At 39.2% G+C, this 6,215-nt stretch overlaps 1 long non-coding RNA gene across 1 annotated transcript; it reads left to right on the forward strand.

Annotated features, from left to right (window-relative positions):
• The first annotated feature begins 3,228 nt into the window (after positions 1-3,228).
• LOC122299091 lies at positions 3,229-5,906 on the forward strand. The gene is made up of 2 exons (XR_006239578.1): positions 3,229-4,599; positions 5,788-5,906. It is a non-coding gene; the product is annotated as an uncharacterized LOC122299091 (long non-coding RNA).
• The last annotated feature ends 309 nt before the right edge of the window (positions 5,907-6,215 follow it).

Below are 6,215 nucleotides of genomic sequence, written 5' to 3' on the forward strand. Positions count from 1 at the left end.
CGACCCATTGAGGAGCATTCAGCAGTTGTATCACTAGACTTGGACATAATCAATTTATAGCAACTTTTAACAGAGAAAATACCACTTCGCTCTAGTCCCCAGATCATCTTATCAGCAGTACCCGGAGGAAAAATCATGACCTTCAAAATATCAGCCACAACCATTGGATTGAAGAGAGCTCTAAGCTTAGACAAGTCCCACCCCCTAGCATTTCCGAGAAACAGAGAGGCCACTACCTCAGAAGACAGATTCATAGCAGGACCCAACTCATCACACAATGACCTATGACCCGGGACCCAAGGATCCTGCCACATCTTAATATGCTGCCCATCACCAAGCTGCCAAAAACAGCCCTCCCGTAACCATCGCTTCGCCTCCCAAATGCCCCGCCATGTATAGGAAGGACAATGCCCCAAACTAGAGTCCAAAAAGGAGATTGAGAAAAATATCGAGCTTTGAGAAGTTTGTACAGCACTGAGTTCTCATTTTGCAGCAACCGCCACCCTTGCTTAGCGAGAAGAGCAAGATTAAAACTTCTAAGATCCTTAAACCCCAATCCGCCTCTACTCTTTCCTGCACACATATGTTGCCAACTAACCCAATGAATGCGACGTTCCTCCCGTTTTTGCCCCCACCAAAATCTAGCCATTAAAGCCTCTAAATCTGAACAAAAACTAGCAGGCAAAAGGAAACAGCTCATAGAATAAGTTGGGATTGCAAGAGCAACAGCTTTCAATAAGATCTCCTTACCCCCTTGGGACAACAATTTTTCCTTCCAACTTTGAAGCTTTTGCCACACGCGCTGCTTAATAGATTGAAATGCCCGGGTTTTAGATCGACCAACAATAGGGGGTAAGCCCAGATACTTCTCATACTGCTGGATTTCACCATTCCCCCATAAATGACGTATCTCTTCCTGAAGTTCCAGCCCCACATTACAACTAAAGACCATAGATGTTTTTTCCTTGTTAATTTTCTGGCCCGAACAACTTTCATAAATGGCTAACATATCTTGTACCCGTCTGTTTTCAGCCACCGAAGCCTTACAAAAAATAACACTATCATCCGCGAAAAGCAAATGATTTATAGTTGGGGCATTTCTACAAATTCTCAGACCAGAAATAGCCCGTCGTAGACCAGCCTGATTTAACAGACAAGATAGCCCCTCCGTACAAAATAGAAAGAGATAGGGGGACAAAGGGTCCCCTTGTCTCAGCCCCCGAGATGGGAAAATAGGTCCTTTGGGTTCGCCATTAACCAACACTGAAAAAGATACAGTTTGAACACAGCACATCACAAGAGAAATAAAACCCGACTCAAAGCCCAACATTTCCATCACCTTCCGAAGAAAACACCATTCCACCCGGTCGTAAGCCTTACTCATATCCAGTTTCAATGACATATACCCTTGATTCCCCCGCTTCTTGTGTTTTAGGAAGTGTATTAACTCATAGGCAATTAATACATTATCCGTAATCAAACGACCCGGAACAAAAGCACTTTGAGAATCCCCAATAATAAAAGGAAGCACTTTCTTCAAACGGTTCGCAATGACTTTGGAAATAAGCTTATAAACTACATTATACAAGCTAATTGGGCGATAATCAGCAACCACAGCAGGGCATTTAGTCTTTGGAATTAGTGTGAGATACGTATGGTTAAGGGAGGAAGGAAAGGAACCTGAATTGAGGGCCTGAAGAACCGCAGCCTGAATTGAAGGGCCCACCACATGCCAATATTTCTGATAAAAAACCGGGGACATCCCATCCGGGCCAGGAGCAGTTGAGGGATTCATTTCAGATAATGCACTCACAATCTCAGATGCTGTATAATGCTGACTCAGTTCGGCATTCATTTCAGAAGTGACACGGCCCCGAAGCCCTTCCAGAAAACCAGTAGAGTTGCTAGGATTGGAACTAGCAAAAAGAGACTGAAAATAATCCACCAACAGTTTGTCTCGCAAGACTCCCGAGCGCCAGATGTCATCACCATCCTTTAACCGATCCAACTTGTTCTTTTGCCGTCGCTGAGAAGCCTTCATATGAAAGTACTTAGAGTTCTTGTCACCATGCTTAAGCCATAACACCTTTGATCGTTGCCTCCACATCAATTCATCTCGTTCTAACCACTTGTGAAACTCCTCGCGAGCTCGATTTTGTTTCGGAATAAATTCACCAAAAGGATCAGAATTAGATAGTAATTCCAAATTTTTGCGAGCCTGGGTAAGTTGCTGCTGCACATTGCCAAAACAGGATTTATTCCACACATCCAAACGAGTACCACAGTCCTTAATATGCGAGATGACCGCATCCATAGAATTACTACTTTCGCCATGATATCCTCACATGCCTTCTCACCAACCCACATCTCCTCAAAATGAAACTGACGTTTAACCCGAGATGGAACCCCCTCCCCTACAGTACTAACCCAGATTGGAACGTGGTCAGAATAGGCCACCACACCATGAACAACCATAGCATTTGGGAAAAAATTTAACCATGACTGGTTTACAACAGCACGATCTAAACGTTCATTAGTACAGCGACTACCACCCCGCCTGTTGGACCAGGTAAACCGATTACCTCTGAATCCCAAATCCCGTAAACAACAATCAGTGAGAGCCTGCCGAAATGCTGAGATCTGCCATTCCATCCTAGGCCGTCCACCACACTTCTCATGGGGGTGCAAAATTTCGTTAAAATCACCAAACACAATCCAGGCCTCACTCCGATGACGACTTAAATGCCGTAACATATCCCACGTTCGGTGACGCTGGCCCACCTCCGGGAACCCATACACACCCGTAATATACCACACGCCATGAATAGAAAAATCCTCCACATAAGCATCAATATGACACTGAGAATAGCTACTAATTGACAGAGACAAATCCCAACCCCACAACATAGCCAGACCCCCTTTTCGACCAACACAATCAACAACCAAGCAATTAACATAACCAAGTTTGAATTTACATACCTCAAATTCATGAGCTTTCAGCCTCGTTTCCTGCAAAAACATGACATCGGGAGCTTCTCTCCGCACCAAATCACAGAGAGTTCGAATGCTCTTTCTCTCTCTAAGGTTTAACATCCTCACAAATTTCTGTCGTCGCCACCGATGCCGTCTTCTCATCGACGCCGGTCAGTTTCTCATGCTCTCTCTCTCTCTCTCTCTCTCTCTCTCTCTCTCTCTCTCTCTCTCTCTCTCTCTCTCTCTCTCTCTCTCTCTCTCTCTCTCTCTCTCTAACTCTCGCTCGGATTGTAGCTTAACATTTCTCGATCTGTCACTGTCATGGAGTCCATTTCTATCCCTTTTTTCTTTAATTTTCTTTCCGTTGGCTACCAAAAATGTTTAATAACCAGTTTATTGTGATTGTAATCAAGGGATTTTCGATTTTAGGGTTTGTAATCAAGGGATTTTAGGGGTGAACCTATATTAGCTATTTGTTTGGAAGAATCGCTTGTAAAAATGTTTGATAACGAGACTTTCTCGATATTTGGTTTTGCTATAACCTCATTTTATGTTACTGCATCAATAATTTTGTTCATTTGTTTGCTGGAATTAAATGACTCCAATCTGCTTGTAAATAATGTTCAAAGTGGAGGAAAGCTACACCGGCAAATTGATGTTCTCTTTGCTAATTAATTGACTTTTAGGCATTGGACTTGAGCATACCATTTAAAGTTGAAAATCATGATTTAAATTTGTTAAAATAAATATTTTGCGATCAAAGAAAATGGTTTTTCTGTCTTAAATAAGTATAAAAACTATTTTATTCTTCTTTCTCAATTTGGTTATTGGACTGGAGCATATATATTGCCACAGCCCACATGTATAGCCATTGTTCTTTGTCCAAGAAACTAATATAGACAGTTGGGTACTGGAATACATGCAATATTGATGTCTGGCTTTAAATGGTGTAGCACTGCATGAAGATGCAGCTTTTATCACTTGTATGTGTTGATCGAATAGACAGTCTTTCTTTCCATATTAAAATGTCTTTCTTTCCATATTTTAGAAGCATTAATTCTTGGGTAAGTGGAGAGTGTAATGCAACACTTCAGAATTAGATAGTGTAAGGTTTTCAAATGTAAAAGCCTTTCTCCTATGGTATTCCGTCTTTAAAAGGTCAGTAAACCTGTGTTGGTGGAGGCATGACTTCTGCAAAATCTAGAAAAGAAAACACTAAGATATGAGATTATCTAATGCAGATTTTCCTGCAAGACATAGGTAGTCCTAAGATTACTTGAGTTGTTGGGTAAGGATCTCAACCCAAATTGCTTCCCAAAAAACTTGAACTTTCAACCCCTTTTTTGTAAATGATTGAGGCATGAAAGTGCTTTGGTCCAAGCATATACATTGCTTCAAGTTACCTGATTTCTGGGAATCTCAAATCTGAAGTGCCAGATGTTTGCTCTCAAATTCAATTCTTTTAAATCCTGTGATAGGGTGTGGACAAAATGCACATGATTTTTAATTGGTTGGTGCATTCTCTTTCCTTCCTATTACAGTATGGCTAACACCAATATTCTTTCTTTCTTGGTTGTAGGGAAACCGAAAAGAGACCTTGCATTCTTTATCATAGTCTGCAGATTAGTATGCTATCTATCTATATTTATTTATATATGATGAATGAATAGTTTACCGAAGCAGATCAGATTATTTGTTATGATGATTAATTGTTAATTAGAGGAGAGGGTGTGTGGATGCAGACCCTCAGCCTCGTTGCTGCTGCCCTAAACTTAGGATCCTATGAAGAGAGCTAAAACTGTGTTTCAAAGGTGTACCTTTGGCCTTAGATAAAAGTTAGCTAGAAATGGCTTTTCACCACTTGTAAACCCTTCTGCAAAACTGGCTACCATGAATAAGAACCCCCTTTTTTTTTTCTTGAAATGGCATCAAGTTTTGCAGGCTTCTTCAACATTGAATCCTCCAGTTTTGCAGAATCCTCCTAGTTTTGCTCCCATTGAGATCCAAGTATTTCTATCATAACAACCACATTCTTTTACCACATTTTTCATTATACAACTGCCATTTTTCATTGAGATCCAAGTATTTCTATCACAAGATTTTAATGACTTTTGTCTCTGGTTTTTTTTTTCTTTTTTTTTTTTTTGCATGATACACATCTTTTTCACTGCCATTAATGAACACTACTACAAATTCCGACTCAGATTTGTTGGTATAGCCATCCACCTTCCAACTTCTGCTAGGTTGACTTGAAGTGCTTGTCTTTGAATTTGAATGGAAAAAATAAGTTGTGTTTGCTTTTAGTGAGAAGGAATCTATACAACTTGGGGTTGATCAGATCATATTCTTAATTTGGGATTGTGGCTTAATATTCTTTGCTTCAGGTTTGAGCTTTGTGTACATAAATAGAGAGATACAGAAGGTGGGGAAGTTGCTATAGTTGGCTGGGTTTAGTTGGTTTAATAGATAGGATTGAGACAAAAGAATAGGTAGAAGAAAATAGCACAAAATGCGTACATAATGAATTTGTTTAAGGACCTAATTATAATGGTTGACTTCATTTTTATTTTATTAAACTCTACTGCTATATATCCTAAAGAATATTCTCTGATTGAATTCCTGTTATAATGTTCACTCCTATAGTACTTTAAGAATTCCATACCCAAACAAGGAAAAACCCATACTTGACTTTCTATTACCTATGGTACTTGTCATAATTTATTTTATTTCTCTCATGAAATTTTTTATTCATGTAACATCTAAGATAAAAGTTATATTGTAACTGATATTTTAGGTTTCTGTGTTTTTGTACAGCCCTGGTTCGTAAGGAAATCTAGGATGAGACTGATAGAATAATTGGGAAGACAAAGTAGATTTCTCCTGTTCCTATCCATCTTAGTATCTATTCTCCAAATGGTGTGTTACTAATTTTAGTTTTGTTGTCAACTTTTTTGCCTTCTTATTATTTGGGTTAATTTGTTATGATGTCCATGGAGTGCTATTATCAAACTCTGTGTATTTTGTATGTGCTTTGTGGGAAGTTATGTTGTTATGTTGTAATAATGACCAACCAAATTAACAACTGGAACATATTATATTAGATCTAGCTGCAACTATTCTCCTTATAGAGACATCATATCCCTAATGCTAAACATGTTACTTGAACTTGTATAAATATAATAATTGGTATATGTATATGCGAACTTTATAAAGATGTTAACAAAAATGGTAAATATTTGTAT

This window comes from Carya illinoinensis, chromosome 16, assembly GCF_018687715.1.
Source record: "Carya illinoinensis cultivar Pawnee chromosome 16, C.illinoinensisPawnee_v1, whole genome shotgun sequence".
Classification (NCBI taxonomy): Eukaryota; Viridiplantae; Streptophyta; class Magnoliopsida; order Fagales; family Juglandaceae; genus Carya; species Carya illinoinensis.